This window comes from Euprymna scolopes, chromosome 9 (genome assembly GCF_053919585.1).
Source record: "Euprymna scolopes isolate OS-2025 chromosome 9, ASM5391958v1, whole genome shotgun sequence".
Taxonomy (NCBI): Eukaryota; Metazoa; Mollusca; class Cephalopoda; order Sepiida; family Sepiolidae; genus Euprymna; species Euprymna scolopes.
This window is the reverse complement of record NC_136490.1, coordinates 28,590,867-28,612,075: the sequence shown is the minus strand read 5'-3', so window position 1 is coordinate 28,612,075 and position 21,209 is coordinate 28,590,867. Positions and strand designations below refer to the sequence as shown.

The window sequence follows — 21,209 nt, the reverse complement described above, 5'->3', positions numbered from 1 at the left end:
AAAACATTGATGCCTTCGATTTTTATAAAACTTTCTGAAAAGTCTTAACTAACTGATTTCTATATAATTTTGTTTGTTTATACTTCGCGATACTTCTTGAATTTACCCCAGGGGCTCTTTTATAGCTGATAAAAACACTACATTTTTGGGACTATTTTAGCCCATTTGTCCAAAATTTTCTGTGTATGTCTATTTAGCAATTTTTCATGGTGCTGAACTCAAATTTAAATATGTTAAGGCTTTGGGGACTTTGGGAGTTAAATAGGGGTGCAAATGATAGACTTAGTCATTTTTTTTTTTTTTTTTTTTGCATGGTGCAGAACTCAAATTGACATATTTTTAGGCCTAAAACTGCACCATTTGTTCATTTTCAACAGGATTTGACGTTCCCTGGGGATTTTGGGGGCTAAATGGGGAGGGGCAAATCCTGAACTTACTCACAGAGAACCATGCATACTTCAATTGTGTTTTCGGAGGTTGTCTTTAACTTCTGTGCTAATTCGAAGATTCTTTTTGCTATGCGTCCTACATATCTTTTTTTTCTGAAGATTTGACTTTTGATTCTTTAAATTAAGTTTTGCCTTATATCACCTCCATATAGTCTTTCCTGACTTTGCTGTCTGAGAAAACAATTTAAAAGTGTAAATATTGAATGTTGAGCTTCATTTTGCTTTGAAAGTTGATTCTCATACGGATCGCTGCTGATAGATGACTTGTTTTTATATTAAAAACACACATGGATGTGTGTAATGTAATTACAAGTCATCTATGATAGAAAAAAAGAAATTGTAACGAAACTGTTAAATAGGAAACATAAATGATCAGCTGTTTACCATGTAGCTGTTTAAGAGATTTAAAAACAGGACGGTTGTAAAATTCATGGCTTTAAGTGTTTGTCTTAGTGTGAGAAACGGTTCTTCCAATTAATTTTTGGCCTACGGACCTGAAACTTTATATGTGAGAGATTTGGAACTATGAAACCATTTGATTGCTGGCCGATAAAAATAGCTGCTAAGAATCAAGATTGAAAGAATTTGACACATTTGGAGTGTCGACTAAACCTGTTATTTCTAGGCATGCGCCAATATACTCATATCTTAAACAACATCATATTTTTAAAATATTGCTTGCTTGGACTTAGATCAGAAAGTAAGGAATTTGGCAGGAGAGTTAAATGCTTTGGTTTCGATTCTAGCTAATGGTATCGAAGTCATATTTTTTACTTTTGAAATCACTACAATATATTGAGTACAATGTAATAATAGCTATAGAGAATTGACTTTGTCATATTACATACGAATCTGCATTAATTAAACTATCGTATGTAAACGGATTTAACGAATGAGAGCCTGCTAAAATGTATAAAAATCTCTGTAGTTTTAGTGCCATGCATGTAGTGTGTGTGTGTGTATATACGCACACACATACGCACACACACACAGATATATATATATATGTATATATATATATATATGTATATATATATATATATATATAGTGCTAGTTATAGTCATAACTATTAAAATTATTACTCCCATGTATATATATATATATATATATATATATATATATATATATATATATATATATATATATTGGCCATTCTTACCCTGTTTTTTCACGTTAAATAGTAACTCTCAAATTTATTTAACCCTTCTCCACCACCCCCTAGTTCTGGTAGTCATCCTGAAATGAATATGTGATATATAAGTTTTGTATCTTGAGCGTATATTTCAAACGATATCCCTGGCCTAATGACGTGATTTCTCTATAACGGAAAATTACGGAAACATGTATGCACATATGTGGCCGTTTGTTTGTATAAACGAATTATATATATATATATATATATATATATATATATATATATATATATATATATATAAAGAGAAAGAGAGAGACACACACACACACATATATATAAAGAGAGGTGGGAGAGAGAGAGAGGGGGGGGGAAGAAACAATAACATGTGAGGAAGATTTAAAAGGGGAGAGGGGGATGCTATGTGTATATTGTCGCACACCTTTAAATTCTTCCAATCTTACTAGTTACAGATACACGTGAGAGGAGCCTGAATCACTTGTGGAGTTTATGAATAGAATCCGAATCTACTTTGTACATCATTTGTTCCATTTATTTAGTTGAAAGGATAATCCTTTCGTTGGCTTAAGCAGATTACGACTGTTTTAATCGCTGATCTTTTCGAATTAGTCATGTGTAAGCCGATTAAAATAAAACAAACAGATTGACGCATTTTTTAAAGTTGCATTGTTCTGGGTCGCATACACACACACACACACACACACACACACACACACACACACACACACACACACACACACACAAACACACACATATATATATATATATATAGGGCCCAGAACAATGCAACTTACGAAAATATATGGTCTTGCTGCACCTACCTGACGTTGTCCGGTAGTGTATTTTATAGCAATTTGTCTAAAGATTCTTGATTATGGAACGATTATTTTTTGTTTTTAACTAATTTTATCATAAGTCTGTAATTTACATAGACAGATAAGGGGTTTTCTTTTAACGAATTATTTTTCTCTTCCAAACAAAGGGAAGTAAATCTGTGTTGGATGAATAAAGATATATCGCTTTCAAAAAAAAAAAAAAAAATATAAATTAAAGAAATAAGTTCGACCGGGCACATTTTGTGGATAAAATTTGTTCGAATAACTTTTATATATATATATACATATATATATATATATATATATATATATATATATATATATATATATATATATATGTTTCTTTTAAATATGGATAACAAAACAGTTCAATAGAATAAAAATAGATATTTACATAAGAATATTGATTTTTTTTTAAGAATATTTATCGGTGATAAACTTTTAGCATCTGACTGACAAATACGCAGAGCACGCATATGTAATTAAATAAGTTCAAATGCATTGATTATATGAACTCTTCCAAAGGTGCCCAATACATAGGGAGAGTTTCTATAAGGCAAGCGCGAAAAATACGCTAAAATTTGATATTTTAATTCATACGTATTTCATATTTATTATTAGAAAGCCAATTCTCTATTATTACACTTTATCTAATATACAGTTGCGATTTCAAAAGTCAAGGGACAAGATTTGTGTGTGTATATCGTAGGGTAGGCTATGCTGTTCGAGCCCCTCTCTATCTGCCTTTTCTTTCTCTTAGCTTACCTTTATTAGTCTTTCATCCCTGTCTCCATAGTGGGTTAGTTACAATTTTATTCTTTATTTTTATTATTCAATCTTTATGTTACATTAAGAGTTTAATATTAAACATTTAGTAAGTTCATGTTTTTAATTGTATATAATTTTGCCCCTTTTAGTTAAGATATAATGCGCGTGCGTGTTTTTACTGTATTTATTAACATTTATTATTATATATAAATTTCCGTTGTATGTATCTGTATTTTGTTGAGTGTAATTTGAGCATAATGTAAGCTTGTTTGAAGTAGATATCTTATTCTTGGATTAATTCTGTTTCTTTTAATTCAAACAGGGATAATTATTTTGAGATACAAATTTTCGAGATACGTCTGCAGTCGTGGGACGAATTAAATGTATAAGTGTTTACTGCACACATACACACGCGCGCATGCACACACACATACAAACACACACGCGCATATATATATATATACATAAATACATATATATATGCATACATATATATACATATATATACATATATATATACATATATATGCATATATATATATATATATATATATATATATATATATATATATATATATATATATATATGCACGTTTCATTAAATAGCACAGATAACTCTTGCTTGTTTTTCTTGTAATCATCCTTTTCTCTTTGTCGGACCATTTTCCGAACGTTTTTTTCCGAGTGAAAAAAGAAATTTCCCATAATCGCGAACGTTTTCGACCTCCATTGGTCATCCCCAGGCGAGTAGTAAAAAATAAAAAAATGAAATTGAAAAATGAAAGTAGCGAGATGAAATGAAAAGTCAATTAAAAGATGATTAAAAGACGATTAAAATCGCTTAAAATCATTAAAATACTCAAATGATTTTAGTAGAAGGCTCTCTTACATCTAGGGATCTCAACTGTGAAGGGGTGGGATTTTGCTGCTTTTGGGTTTGTTGGGGGTTATTTACGTCGAGGGGGTACAAGTGTTTGTAGTTCGTTGGAGCATTCACCGTTAAAGTACTTGTAGAACAGACAGAGGGATGCTATTAGGTTGCCGCCTCTCTTTTTAACCTTGTCTAGGTGTGAAAGACTAGTAGCAGATGCACCAGGCCAAACATGACAACAATACTCCGCACATGGGCGAATGGTGGCCTTATAGAGGTACAGGATACTTTCGAGCGTTAGTAGCTTTCTAGCACGGTAGAGAGAACCTACCTTTTTCGCAGCTGTCCTGGCAATGCTCTCAATGTAATTTTTCCAACTCGTGTTTCCTGTGGACGTTAGATCGAGAAGTTTAAAAGATGTCCTTTCAGATAAAGAGGCTTTGGCCATTTCTATTCGTGGTAGAGGAGGTTTCTTGTAATTATTGAAGGAAACAAGTTTAGTCTTGGCAGCATTGAATTAAATATGTTATGCTCACCATAATTTAACTTCCAAACTGTTTTTAGTATTACCCTAGAGACGTTCTTAATTTATTTGGTTATTTCAATAAAGCTAAGAAGGCCTCCTGAGTTTGAAATAATTTTAATACTTACGTAAAAAACGGAAGTTCTTTTAAACGGGTAACAGGTTTAGTAATGCTTCCTTATTTCTTTCTTTTTTTTTTTTTTTTAGATATATTCAATATCCTAGATAGAGCAGTCGTGTTTAAATGAGTGTCACCCGAATAGGAAATTCTCTATTCTTTTGTTGCTATTGCATGAGACCCAATTAATAATGTAATGTTACACAAACGGGACCCAACACGTTGTAGCAGAGTACGTCTCAAAGAACAAAGGACAAGTAATAACTCGACTCCTTTTCTTTTGCAACAACAACAATTATTTCCTCATTCTTTCGCCACGCGTGACTTCTCGTTACGGTTGTGACGTCACCCACGTCTTGAATTGTCCCCTGTAACATGGTTGTCTCTTCTTTTTCTATTCTTTTTTTTTCGTTATCGTGACGTCATTTTGCACACGCCTCAGTATTTGCATACAGCCACCAGATGCACTCTATTACAATAAGATGAACTAAACGGATTAGTATAATATTTTTTGATATCAAAATATGGTCGGTAGCTATTAATTCAAAGAAGAAGTATGATTTAGTAATCCGACTGCTGGAGGCAAGTAAAAGTTCCTGATTAATAATGATCGGAAACCACAATAAAGTTACTGCTTCTTTTTTTTAATCTCTGAGATAATTTTTAATATTATATTTCTAGTATGAAGATCGGCTTAGATTTCTGGGGGCCAACTACTATGGCATCGTAAAACATCGACTGGCGGATGGTGTGTGAATAAAGATATTTAAATTAACACCTGAAATAGTTTCAAGATTGAAAAAATATCTTTTTTGATGAATCGTTTTCCGGTCTGAATGTTTTTTTTGTTTTTTTTTTTGTTCGCAATTTGATTAATATATAACAAATGTACACCATCTCACAAATCAATTTTCACACTGAAAATGTTCATACAGAGTAGAAGAATAAAATTGTCGTTCTAATGAAAACAATACAATTTATTTTAAAACTTTTATTGAATAAACAAATTCAGATAACTTGATTATGTAGTAGAGCTGACATCTAATCAAAGTAGCATCCTTCAGTCACAATCACCGCCTCAATACGACTCCGAAACTGGGAGCATGCCTTTACCACAAGCGCCGGCAAGACCTCGGCGAATACTTGGCGGACGGCGGCAAGCAGAGTACGTCTCAAAGAACAAAGGACGAGTAATAACTCGACTTTTTCTTGCAACAACAACAATTTCCTCATTTTCCGCCACGCGAAACGTCTCGTTACGGACGTGACGTCACCCACGTCTTGAATTGTCCCTTCTAACATGGTTCTCTCTCCTTTTTATATTCTTTTTTTCCATTATCGTGACGTCATTTTGCACACGACTTGGTATTTGCATACAGCCACCAAATGAACCCTATTACAATAAGACGAACTAAGATTGTGGGAGGTCATGTTGGTGATGTTCTCGGCGTATGACCAAATGAAGTAGTCTAGCGGGTTCAGGTCGGGGGGAGGAGGGGGCCTGTAAGGGAAGAGTATATTGTAGTAGCACTCTTTCTGAAGTCAAGCCTGAAGCTCTTTACATTTGTGGGACGGCGCCCTCCTGCTGCCACACCCAGGGTCTGTTAGCGGCCACCTGATTACATGAGGAGATCACCGCACTCCTCAGCACATCCAGGTAAAATTTGGTGTTGACTTTCAAGTCGACTTCGAAGATGTGAGGTGGCATGATGTGGCCCTCACTTGAAACCACACCAAAGTCCATAACACTGGGCAGTCTGTTACGTTGAGCCGTGCCCTCAAGCGGTGAATTTGCATTTTGCGTGTGCTGGGGATGGTCCGGTTGTCAACTTGGATCGGTAAAGAGCATGAGTTGTACAGCGGCGTATCTCCGATCCCTCTCGTTGTACATTGTGTCGCTTTCAGACATGATAGAAGACTCCTAGCGCTCTTGGGATTTTTACACAACTGGCCAACTAGTAGATGGTCTGCACACAAAAAAGAAAACCGGATATCATTCCGCGGAAATGGAATTATGCCGTTTTGTCTAAGGCGACATTTTTATTATTCCACCTAGTGTGTATGCACACACACATACACACACACACACACACACACACATATATATATATATATATATATATATATATATATATATGATGATTGCAACGTCTTGTCAGACGCGTGCCACTCTCTCAGACACTTTAAGTCCATGAGCCCGAAAATGACTTCCATCGCCACAGGACCATTTAATAGACAAATGCCTGAGGGAGCATCTGTACACAGATGATGTTACAGAAGCTAAGCTTTGTACGACAGCTAAGTCTCTCTCTCTCTCTCTCTCTCTCTCTCTCTCTCTCTCTCTCTCTCTCTCTCTCTCGGTTCAAAATGTTGAGATCCAGCAACAAGCAAGAGCAAGATAGCCAGCAACAAGTTAAACTTCAGACCAGCTTAATGTGGGTGCTGGTCTCCTGCTTTATGTTTTTTTTTTAAATCAAAGATTTGCTTCTCCTAGAAAGGTTGCCTTCACCACGGCTTACGTGAGCCTTCTCCACCCCAACACACACATACATACACACAAACACACACGGTGCTAGTTGGCCGTTGACTCCGAAAAAGGTTCATTATATATATATATATATATATTTCTTTTTTACACGGTGGTCACCACTTATCAAGGCCCGGAAGCCACTCAAGGATAAGGGTTATTGCAAGTACAGTACGTTAGTGTGGAGATTTAATGAAGTGTTCACTTACGGGGGCGGTTCATCAGGAATTTGTTTACGTTGGACTTGAAGACATCCAGGTTGTAGACAGGTGGGAAGCAGGCAGACGGAACAGAGTTCCACAGGCGCGCAGTTCTAAGAAAGAAGCTTTGTTCATGGAATCTACGTTTTGATTTAGTTACAGATAAAGAGTGGGGAAAATTTTTCACAGTGGATTCAGCTAGACGGGTGTTTTTCGTGAAAGATTGGCGAGGGGGGACCAGAGATTGGAGTTCAGATATATAATTATGAAACTCAGATCAGTTTGCTTGCTTTGGCGTTTAAACCGATTCCGTTTCTGACTTTCGGTTTCAAAAAGTGCGTCTGCTTACCCATTTCATAGACGTCCTGTCATAAGTCCGATAATAAATCCACTGCTGCTATTCAAAGCATACACAAGGTCAACAATATTTTTTGTTTTAACTTATTTTAACGTGTTTTCTTTACAAATAAAGTAATTTAACCCCCTTGGATTCTAACAAAACAAAAAACGATTTAAATATAAATATAAAATATATAACTATAATCATATTTATAACCATATTTACTGCTTTTAGTAGCGCTTCTGTGGATTCTGACGATTTATTTTTTCAGGCCTTACTTAAAAAATATTTTCTCTTCAAAGAGGGGGGAGGTAGAAACTTGGTTTTAGTAGCATTTTTAGTAGGGGCTCCTCAAGGTTAATTAATGCTAAAAGTAGTGCTCTGGAGGCTTCCTGTGTTTTATTTTTTCACTCATCACTTAAAAATAATGTTTTCTCAAGACAATAAAAGACAATATAATCTCGAAATCACTTTTAATTTGGAACATTTTTCATCTTACTCTTTAATGGCTAGCCGATAGACTAGTAGTATTTAAAAAATTATAGCGCAGGTCGTTAAATGCAAAACCACCGTTTTAAAAGTCGTAAATAAATAAATGAAAAATAATGACGATGGGGGAGGGGAAGACCGAACTGTTTTCAGAGTGAAAGCTCGCAATTAAAAAGAAAACAAAATATTAATAATGGTGGAGGCGAAGCGAAGGAGTTAACGTCAAATCGAGGCTGTAAATCGATTCTGAAAATGGGGCATCGATTTACTAGAACATTATATGTGAAGCTGGACCCCCTTCCAAATCTTTAAATATTAAATTTTTTCACAATCAGGTAACTAAGTGTCCAATAATCCGCAAAACTATTTTTAAAAATCGAAAAGAAAAAAATGTAAGTTGCCGAATGTTCATGTGCACCTACATATATTTTTGAAATATTTTCTTTACCGATGTTGTGAGTGATTAAAAGTAAAACTTGATTTTAAAACAAACTACGTTTTTCATGTTCAAAATTATTCATGTACGATAATTTTATTTGTATTTTTCATTGCAAGTTGGAATTGTTTTTAAACAGGAAAAAAGCAAATATGCTCTTCTAATGTAAAAAAAAAACACTACTTGATCAATCTATATATTTAAAAACAATATTTTGTTTTTTTTCATGAACAATCCCAGCATTGTTTACCTCCTAAAAAGAAATAAAAATAAACTTTTTTTGATAATACGTTTCAACGGCCTTTAAAGATAACATAATACTGAGAATTTAACATTTTAGCGTGGCGATCACTTTCCTATATAAATGTAACGTAAAATAGGACCCATTCTTTGCGAAGTAGCGAGATATGTAATCGTGAGCATTTTTTCCCGTTTGGTTGCGGGGGTTAGGGCAGAAAAGGGGAAATGGGGTGGCGTCATAAATTCCAAACATTTTTTTTAAGTACGTAGAAACACTTCACTTCGTATGTTTGGAGGACTTTTCATTTTGTTTTAGATTTGCTTTGAAAAGGTCTCACCGTTAAATATTACTTAATCAATTAATTATTATTTCCTGATATTATTAAGGCTATAACACACACACACACACACACACACATAAAACCTAGGGTTGACCTGTGCAATGTACATTTCCTCGTATTTTTTTCTTTTCGCTTTTTTTCAACGGATTACACCCCTCTTATATAAGGGATTTTTCATTTAATCCAAGGTCAATGCTGTTAAGACCTTTATTATTCAATGTATTCTGTATTGTTTTAACTGGTCACCATGTGTGTTTACGTGCGCGCGTGCATTCAATTTTTTATGCGCATAATTTTATACTCACCATTCCATAGCTAGTTATAACATATACTGACCCAGCGGGTCACGGGTTATATATTGCAGAATGTATGCATATATTATAGATATATAATATGAGAGAAAGACACATGTAAAAAGCATTACTACATATAACACCGTCATTTCTTTTTCGTTTTTTTATCTTCCCGCGCATTTTACTCGCTATTTTGTGAACATCCGCCATTATTTTTCAGCCATTTTGTTTAATTTTCTCTAAATTTTTTTTTTTTTTAAATTTTTTTACAGTTTTCAAATTCGCTTACGCTGCAATTATTTTTACTCTCCATTTTTTTTTTCTCCGCTAATTAACTCAGATTTTTTTTTCTAACGGTTTCTTCGCGGCGTTTAAGTCGCAATAAAAAATATGAAAACAAAACAAAAAAGAAAAGAAAATACAGCAATACTGACATTAGAGGCGTAAAATAACAATGAAGCAACTGGCAACCTGTGTTAATTAATTTTCTAAAAATCATAGAAGAGTGACAGAAGTATGTTACTCCACTTCTCTCAATTTTAATAAGTCGTATTTTTGCTGAATCTCCTGTTCTTAGATCTAAAAGCCTAACATTCCAAATGGACACGCAAGCATTAAAACATTCTAAAAAAAAATTCGTTTAGCTACAACCACTATAAGAAAAACTGCTTTTTCTTATGTATGTTTAAAACTAAATAGAACTTCCGGGATACATTTTCTGCCTAGGAACCTCCCACCTGTAGAATACAATACCACATGGTTGCTTACCAGCCAACTACAACATAACAGTTTTTATGGCTAATGTAAACAAATTTATATCGCGTTGTCTACTTTAATAATCAATTTTATCCACCGTTTGCAATCCTTCATCGACAACTGATTATTTTATTAATCTTAATCCTTGAGCAGCCTTTGGGCCTCTGTATGTTATGAAATAACTTACAAAAAACAAAAAGAGTACACGTGCATCTCATATCACTTGTTTATATTTGATTTATAGCCTATAACGAACGTTTTTGTTTCTCGATAGATTTTGAGTGTCATATGTGTCCATACGAATTCAGTACTCTCTTTCTGCCCTTCTAGTTACTATGTGGATGATTCGCACACCTCCTCGATCTTTACAATTTTTCTTTTACTCTTTTTAGTTATAATTTTTGTATAACGTTGCTAGGTATGATCACAAATCATTGCCAGGGGAGATAAGAACGAACAAACTACATTTTTTCTATTACAAAAATGTCTTTCTACTCAAGATTACCATTTTCCGTGGTACCAATGGATACTGTTGCAAACATGTTTTTCTTTATTATGCTTACTGTCACATGATGTTTCGATTACGTACGTCTTCACTGATAGTCTCGATTCTCTTGGTTTCATGCAATGTATTTGTTTATATTTGTGTTTACAAAGTGTTCTAGTGACTGATCGGCGTTCATGTATGTTGATTTCCGAACTCAAGGATTTTGCTTAATGATTCCGATTTTTTTTTTGAATTTGACTTCTACTATTTCCCCCATCACTCTGGAAAATGTTGGTATTACGGTGGTTTCCTACATGTGGCAAGCTTCATCAATTCCTTAAGTTTGTATATTCACTGTATCTTCACCTTGTGACTTGCGAAGATGACGAAATCTAGTAATTGTCTATTCACTCCTTCTTGAATCATCTTCACTTTTATTTACATATCTCATAAGATTTAACGCCTTTCATTTTTCCCCCCAATAAGGGCTCCGGTTTGTGCAATATTCTTTGTCTATTTGTTTAAAGTGCATTCATTTAAATATTTCTAAATGAAACAACTTTTTCGACACAGTCACGTCTGCTTCTGTAAGCCTTTAGGACTAGTTTACTGCATTCACTTACAATGTGGTTTACTGTTTCGTCTTATTATCGACAGTGTATTCATTTACTGTCTAGCTTGGTCTTGCCTATACAGGCTTTCATGTAGTTTATAGTTATCCTATTGCTTTGTCTAGTGTTTACTCGTAGATAGCGCTTTCTTTTCTCTATCCAATTATCATTTCTGTGGCCATTATTTATACATTGTCCAGATAAATGCTTTGTTTTCTTTCCATGTTCCTTTATTTTACGTTTTGCTTCACGTTTTACTGCCATTTGTTTAAATGTTTCTACCACCTATTTGATTTTGAATGATATACTTTTATAATATTTAGTTTTCATCTAATTGTCCAAGCAGTCTTCTTCCTCCTTTATTCATTTTACATAGAGTTGGTCAGTTTAATGATTTACACACGGTCATTACTTTCCTGGTTCTTTGATTCAGATATTTAGTTTTTAGTTTTGTTTACGGTATAAAGATCCAGAGTATCTGACTAATGATACTGCATAAGTCTATAATTATTCATTCAATAAGATTTGGTACATGTGTAACCATCAGTGATTGTTTATTGATAACAGTTAGTGGTGTTCTTTGCAGTTTGAGTAACAGAAAGTCTCGCGAGATTTCCAGTATTTATGAAAATATTTCCGTTATCGCAAAAGCCACTCAAAATTGATTACTCGCTGGCGACGGCTATAGGACTTCTTTGGGAGTGTGGTGGAAATTAACCATCATAAAGATCCCGGTGTTCTATTCACATTTCCAGTGCTGCTTTTGTTAGTGCTTTCCTTTTATGGTCTTTCTAACGTATTTGACCCTACACAACTATTTTATGTGGTCACAGTCGAAGGTTGGGTCATTTTCAGGCAGTTTATAACATTGTTTTTCAAATTTCAGTTCCCTCGTGTTCCCGTGATTTTCCTTTCAAGTCTTTGTTCAAACTTCCATTTGTCGAGGTAGTGTTCATAAACTACGAACACTAACTCTTCAAATGAAAGTTTCAACGGAGACACGAGGAAACTGAAATTACAAAAAAATAATAATAAACTGCCTGAAAATGACTCAACGCCGACTAAGATAGCTGTGAAGAGTCAAAAATGATGGAAAAATATAGAAGGTTGGTTTATTTATTTGAGGATTTTTTAGGAGTTTAGCTTTTTTCATCACTAGCGTTTTTGTTTTTGTTTTTTTTTGTTGTTGTTTATATACACTCAGTTATCCCTTTTGGTTCAAATTTCTCCGAGTCTTTTATCCTGGTTTCAGGACAGTTTCTTGTACTATTATGAGTATTGTTATTATATTAACTTGCTTCCGGCTTTATATTCATTTCCGTCTTAAACAAGTTCCTTCTATTCCTTCGTTTTTTTCATCTCTTTGATCTTTAACATGACGACAATATCTACAATTTAGCAGATGCTTTACTTCTTGTTAGTTTTTAAGACGTCCATTATCCTTGCTTCGATGAGTTTATTTATTTGTGTCTCAGTGTCCCAGAGATTCTGTCATTTCCGTTTCCAGTATTGTTTCCGGTTTGTGTCCCTACCATTTTTCTTCATGCTTAAAATACAGTCGCTTGCATAGTTTCCAGGGCACTACTTTGCCCGCGTAGTTGTATTTGCTCTTGGGTCTAGTTTACTGCATTAACTTATTATGTGATTCATCGTTTCTTTTCTTTCTCTACATAATCTACAATAATTGTTTTTATTGGTTTCAATGTACTTAGTTCTAATCAGATTGCTCTGTGTAACGGTCAGTAGTGATTCTGTTTCTCTGTTCTAGTATCATTTTCTTGGGCATATCCACGTGTTTTCGTGGATTTCCTCTCGTGTCATTCTAATGAATCGTCTATGTTTTCTCCCCACTTTTCCTTTCGGGTAGTTCTTTTTATGATTTCGCTGCTTCTTGGATTATTAATGGCGTTACGTTCTGTGATGACCAATATTTGTGTTTTCAATTCTTTCAGGCATTATTCTATACTTACAATCACTACCCCCACTTTGTTTGTCTTCGCGTAGTGGTCTGTCAGCGTCATCTTTCGCGTGTAGTGCCGTGTGCATGATCATAGTTTCCTAGTCGTTTGGTAAAAATCTCTAAGTTCTTCTTTATCCAGATAATACATGATCCAAAGTATCTTACTAAAGATACTACTCATATTTTTATTCCTTTTATTAGTTCTCTACATACAAAGCGCCTTCAATAAGTTTCCAGATTTTTTGTATAGGTATTTCAAATTGTTGTAGACTCTAGAAAATCCGTTATGTTATTGATGTGCATCTTATGAGATGACTTACCAATTTTTATAATTTCGGGTTAAAATAAACAGCTACAATAAGAATTGGAATACACTTTACTAAAGCCTGAGTCTCACAGCAGGGGAATTCGAAAAATGAAAGTTATAAAAAAGACTATTTTTTTGTTTTTAATCTGAAAACAAAAAGAAAAAAAAGAAACAAACCAATATGCTATGTGTTGAATTTTCGTTGAAAATTATTTAACTTTTTAAAAATTATTTTTAGCTTTAAAAGGTTAAAACATGTATTTGCTAACAACTTGTTTCGTATTCGTTACTTGTTTTAGTTTATTTTTGTTCATTTTATTTATGTGTGTGGAAAACTTCGGCGGGGTCTGCTAGTTATTATTATTATTGTTATTATTTTACTGAGGATTTTATGTTATTACAATGATTTTTAATAATTTATTATTATTATTATTATTATTATTATTATTATTATTATTATTATTATTATTATTATTATCAGGATTTTATGTTATTATAATGACTTCTATCAATTTATTATTATTATTATTATTATTATTATTATGAGGATTTTACGTTATTATGATGGTCTTTATAAATTATTATAATTATTATTATTATTATTATTATTATAAATGTTTTTATAATAATCATTATTATCAGCATCATCATCATCATAATGAGGATAGTTTACGCTAAACATCCATTCCGTCTCGGGTTCCTCTGTGGTTTAGCAATTGCTTGTTTGTCTGTCATTTGATAGATTACTGACTTTAATCCGTCAGATTAATCCGCTGATCCGGCTGTAATCTGTTCGAACGAATAATCATTTGATTCTTAAGATTCTGACAGGCCAGAAGTCAGCTGGTGACTTCCCAGGTTGGTGGGGAGTAGAGATGTTATCGGACCGCGAAGTGGGTGGGGTGTGGATTAAAAGAATGGTCATGTAAAGTACCTTTACGGTGCGTAGAGAGAGACTTAGCAGTGTCATCACAGACACAGGAAAGGTCGCTTTTATTCTTAAGGAGGGAGAGTGAAATAGCCGTCACGAACGTTACACAATGAACTCTTTCTTGCTGCAGGTGTGTTATTATTCTTTCTTTTTTTTTTTTTTTTTTGAGAAAGTTATCCAACTATACTTATCGCTGTTTCGTGATACCACGAGTTTGCATTGTAACAACAGCTAGAATTCGAGACTCAACAATATTGTCATTGTCCCTACGCTACCACTCACACTACGAGTAATGAGAATAATAATCCATATCTATCTATCTATCTATCTATCTATCTATCTATCTCCTCTCTCTCTCTCTCTCTCTACACACACACACACACACACACACATATATATATATATATATATATATATATATATATATGTTTACATGTATATTTGATTATCGAAATGGCATTATTTTTTAAGGAAAAAATGTCTTATGCAAGTGGCAAACATGCATACCATGACTACGGTATAAAAATGAAAATAAACGTATATATATATATATATATATATATATATATATATATATATATATATATATATACATATATATATATATACACACACACATATATACATATATATTAATATATATATAATTATATAAGGTAATTGTTGTGTGATTCCAACAAAAGATAAGAAAATAAGAAAAAATAATAACGCGCAAATAATATGACTTTATTTACATTTCTATGAAATTGAACTTTAAATATAAAACTGATCCCAATGATATCAATTAATAGACACTAATAAATACTCAAGAAAGTAATATTGTACTACATAGTTCAATACAAATTATAAAAGCACATTGTAAGAGGCAATCTTTAATTTGCATCTTCAGTCATACAATGCATATTGCATCTTTGGCAGACAATGTCCTATTTTTCCCCAAAATTTATTCGAATATCCTTTTTTTTGCGTAACGTTTATTTGACGTTTTCAAATTCGGCGACGAACCGTTGCACATCGAAATTACTACGCGTTCCTTTCTCAGTATTACAACAATGATCAGATCTTATTATAATGATATTCGGAAACGAGGCTACACCAAAGAGAGGTTACTCTCATATTCTTGTCCAGAGTTACCAGATTGGTTTTTAAAGCTAAAGTTCGCAAATATGTTTTTAAAGCAGATTGACCTTAAAAAATTAGATTTCCCTTTTCTATAGAGTTACGTACGGAATATTATGCGGCAGATTGACGTTGATACACCGGTTCTTTTCAGATCACCGAAGTTAAGCAACGTTGAGCCTGGTAAGTACCAGATAGGTGCCCATTTGGGATTTCTAAGCGCTGTATGTGATCTCCGCTTATCTCGTTTTTTTTTTCAGTCGTCCTGAATGTACACTTCATTTGCCACTGGTATTTTACAATGAAGACTCAGTAGAGATGTGGTTGGAGCTTGCACACCTCCTGCCATAAAAATTTCACTCGTAGGCACGTCTACGGTGGGTATCTATAGTCTGTCAAAAACTGAAGGAGCCTTTCACGTACGGAATAATTAAGGAATGAATAAACAGAACATCATATAGATAATAGAAAACTTGCTTATAAAGAAAAACGAATTTCACAACAAATAGTAATATTAGTTAACTCGTATGGGTTGCGAGAAAAAGAGAAAAAAAGGGGTGGGGAGTGGGAGGATATAGTAAGCAGAAAGAAACTAATTTGGGATTTTTCTTTCTATTTTTTTACATATTTGACAGGTTTTGTAAACTCCCTTTTCGCTGATTCTAACAATCTTATCTTAACTGTGAACAATGGCTGATTCTACGAATTACATTGATCCACTTTTTGTAGCTAAATTTGAAATATAACATGAATACTCCACCTGACCACCGGACGCAAGTAACAAGACAATACATGTAAAAAACCTATACTCCTATATATTTTTGTCTGTATTGATATTCATATTAAAAACCTATTTTTCTATCTCTTTAAAAACAAAATAAAACTTTGTTATATATGTGTCAGGTAATTACATCCACTAGCAAAAGATCTAGCTAATTTGCATATGCTTTTAAACATTCATTTTAACTAATTCTCTATTAGTTTGTTTTTTGTTGGTTTTCTTATAGGATGATCATCTTTAGTTAACTATTATGTGCAATTGTATTTATTCAGATATTCTACATGATTTATACTTGCGTAAAAGGTTATACTTAACAAAAACATCTTTCTATATATATTTATGTATGCGTATATTTATTGGTTTTAAAAATATTTCCTACCAAACTCCTCTGTCAGCTTTTGGTCTATAGACATGAAACTTAGCATATAGAGTATTCGAACCCATGCGGAAATTTATATTTGAGTTCTAGCCGGGGAAAATCGGTGCAAAATTGTGAAAATTAAAAAAGTGGAATTTGCCAGGTGAAAAACCAACAATGGCATTACGAATATGCATGCATAACGTAGTAGCTATTGGTTCATTTTTTTTTATTTTTAGCCTTCCAACAAACATGTTCTCATAGGTCAGGCATAGCCGTCAAAGAAAAAAATAAATCTTAAGCTAAACGTTTTGGTTTCACCTCTTATTGGTGGCGCACGAGTCATTTTTTATTTATAAGTTTTTAAAGCATTACTATATATTGGGTCTAATATCATAAGATAATGCATAACGCATGAATATGCATTAATCAAGATATTATATTTTAGCGTATTTTAGCACCGGGCAATGCTGGGCAGCCTGCTTGTTATATATAATAAGTTAAGGTGATAAAGAGCACAAAACGTTACATAGGGACTTTATTACATTATAAAGTCATTAATGGTTACAAACATCTTTAGGACATGCCATTTTGAAGCTAAAGGCGTCTCATCAGAAGAGGATAAACATGATTACAATATATATATATATATATATATATATATATATATATATATATATATATATATATATATATATAACAGCCTACAAAAACCGTGGAAGCCCACAAACCGGAAGTCCAAGGCTTAAGTTTCGCCCTCAGTTTGGGCTCATTAGTTAGACATATCGAAGCTGGGGTTCGAAATCCGAGCCTCCCGCATGCGAGGCAAACTCTCTGCCAACTGAGCAAACGCACAGCACACAACAAATGTGTTGATTGTCAGGGCTCTTGTAGGATGCGGTGTTGTTTGGCTTTTGAAATAATTATATAATCACTAACATTCCGAACATTATGATGTCTATAATTATGTATGCATATATATATATATATATATATATATATATATATATATATATATATATATATATATATATATATATATATATATATATGGGGATTAAAGAAGAATGTAAGTATTCTTTAAATGGAGACTTAAATATAAAGTAAGCTTCCTTGAGTCTCGATTTTAAGTTTTTGAAGATTTACAAAACTATACATTTTTGGAAATGTTATTGTCGTAGGAATCAGAAAATCAATGTCTGCATTTGCCCAGACGTGTATATGGCGGCCATTTTAGAAGTTACAAAATGGCGGTAAAATGTACGTTTTGCAATATATCAGCCTCTAAACAAGCTAGAACATTTAATTTAACTGGTAAACCTACATTTTCAGTGTCAAGGAAAGCACTGGTAGTTGTTATAAAGCAACAATATCTTTAACATTAATACTTAAATATATAACTGACCTGATGTGGTTGTTTTATTGTAATATCTTTGTAATAAAAATATATATCATTTATGAATTCATATTCCATCCGTTCCTAAAAAATCTTGCTATCGCTAATTAAAATTGTTAATTTACCTATGATACTTTAAGAAATTGTAGTTTTTGTGTTGCTACTCCAAGCTTCCATACGTGGATAAAAAAAAGAAAACTGTGGCTGATATTTATTAAAGAAATTAGTACAAAGACACAGACATCCCGATTTTACTAGGACTGAATCAAAAAGTGTACCCTACACTTTGTGTACTGTATGCTTAAGAGTTTATCGACATACCAAATAGTTACTATTGCAAGGATGTTATTTACAGTTACGTTTCGAGCACATAACACAGGCCTACCATCTACTGGCATTTTTTACAGAGATTCTCATACATGTATAGTAAGTATCTCAGAAATCTATGTATACTCCTATAAATTCATTATGTTGTGTGTATTGATATTCATATTAAAACCCCTCTTTTCTATTTATTTAAAAAGAAAATACAATTTTGTTATATATGGGTTGTGGAATTGCATTCACTAGCAAAAGATCTAGCTAATTTGCATATTCTTTTAAACATTCATTTTTATTAATTCCGTATTAGTTTTTTCGGTTTTCTAATGGGATGATCATCTTTAGTTAACTATTACGTGTAATTATATTCATGCAGATATTACACATGATTTATACTTGCATAATATTTGCGTAAAAAGTTTACAGTAAACACAAATTTTTTTTCCATATATATTTATGTATACGTATATATTTTTGTTTAATCTATAAAAGTGAACGTGTCTGTGTGTCTACATTTCCCTACGCAATACCTCTGTCAATTTTAAGCCTACAGATCGAAATTTGAAATGCAGAGTACTGAGAGTTGGAGAAATCTTTTTAATCCGTTTTCGGCCAGAAATTTGGCTATTAAGGGTTCAAAGTTCAACGATTTGACCTTTGAGAACTCTACCAACTCCTCTTCCAATTTGGGTCTAAACACATGAAATTTTAGACATAGGTTCATTGGACATGAATCTTACTTAATAACTTGATTTGTGTCCAAAACAATAAATGTTAAGGGGTCATAATAGGGGTCAAAGTTTTAAAAAATTAACCTCTCCGGTATCTACCAAATTACTCAAACAATTTCTGGTCTAAACATTTGAAATTTTACATAAAGGGTATTCAGCGATAGGACAAGCTTTTTAATCGGTTTGGGTCGAAATTTTTTACTTACTAATATATAAATGTATGTATGTATGTTTCCATGTCTGCTTAAAACTTTAAACAGAGGCAGCGGATTTTACCAAGATCAAAATCGTTTTTAGTACGACCTGTCAGACGATAAATACCGAAAAATTGGCTAAAAATATTAATATCTTCACCTTTAACTGGGAACTTTTCTACAGGGGAGTCACTTTTTTCGCCGATATTTTAGAAAGTCGTCCTCTTCTTTGGATTGTCTAGCCTTAATTTAAACATAAGTCACTTCCGATTTGGCGGTGGTCGTAACAGCAAAGACGTCAGGTTTTACCCGCTCTTTTCCTCCTTCGCGGTACGGATTCGAGCCTGCGTTCCTACTATGACTTTTTTTTTGCTCAACATACACCTCCATACACCCGGGCAACGCCGGGCACCCATGCTCGTAAGATATATATTTGTACATTTATAACTATTGCTAACTAAGCTGGCAAATATTACTATGGTGTCTCATTCATGTCTTTTTTTTCAGAGTTCTGATATTTGTTGCAGACCACACAACATACTAAGTGCGATACATCAAGAACAGTATTTTACAAAGCATCTGATACATGTGCATTTAAGTATTGTCTTCATTTTTACCTCAAAAATATATTATACATTTCAACAACATACTTGCATATTTATGACTAAGCTAAGATTACTGTAATGATCTCTGGGTTTGTAGGTTAAGCATGAGTGATGAGTCACAAGGTAGAGAGGAGGCATGTCAAACCAAGGAGTCCATTAACTGGAAGCAATGCATTCTCTGCCAGTCTGATGATAAAAAGAAAGGAGTCCTGGTGCAACATCCTCGATTACAATACTATGGGCTCGTACTGCAGGCAATGCAAGTGGGAGGCCAGTTTGAGTGACGGGGACTATGTCTAAGTTATGTTCAATATGTATGTATAGCACATAGTTCATAATATTCAATGGAATTCACCATCTGCAATCATAGGTTTGATAAAGCATATCACAGCGCTGATCATCGACATATATAGATATTAATCACCCCTAGCTTTTTAATGTACACATAGAATCATTTTTAATTATAGCACACACACACACACACAAACACACACACACATACACACACACACACACATATATATATATATATATATATATATATAGATATAAGAATAAGTATTTAATAAAACATGTTAAAAAAATTTTGAAAGAGTTAAAAACATATTTAATTTTAAAAAGGAAACACTAAATAAGTGGATATCAGAAGGTAGGATTTAGCAAAATGTGGGATCGGATTTTGCTTGCAAAAGTATTTAATGAAACTACAAGTAAGTAATAGATATTACTTGATAGCAAAAAGTGAAGCAGAGGAAATAGGGTGAATAAAAAAGTGATTTCACGTGAATGGATTGTCTGATAGAGGGTAAAATAGCCAATGACGGTAAAATCCAAAACTGCAGAATCCAAGAAAGTTATTGAAATTTCCATTCGCACAAGTAAAATCCAAGGGAATCGCATAATTGGACGATGATCCAAAGTAATCTAAAAGGCAGAAATCCGTGGAATAATTCACAATTATTAAATAAAGATAAAATGTGCGTAAAAAAGGAATCGAAGAAATTTAAAACTCGACTGTCGAGGTAAGGCTAAATTAAGAATATATATATATATATATATATATATAT

At 33.2% G+C, this 21,209-nt stretch overlaps 1 long non-coding RNA gene across 1 annotated transcript in view; it reads left to right on the top strand.

The window, feature by feature from the left end:
• Positions 1–20,180, top strand: part of LOC145284985 (uncharacterized) — a 116,119-nt gene extending 95,939 nt beyond the window's left edge. The window contains exon 4 of the long non-coding RNA XR_013868920.1: positions 20,045–20,180. This is a non-coding gene — a long non-coding RNA (uncharacterized LOC145284985). The remainder of the gene's footprint in view (positions 1–20,044) is intronic.
• The last annotated feature ends 1,029 nt before the right edge of the window (positions 20,181–21,209 follow it).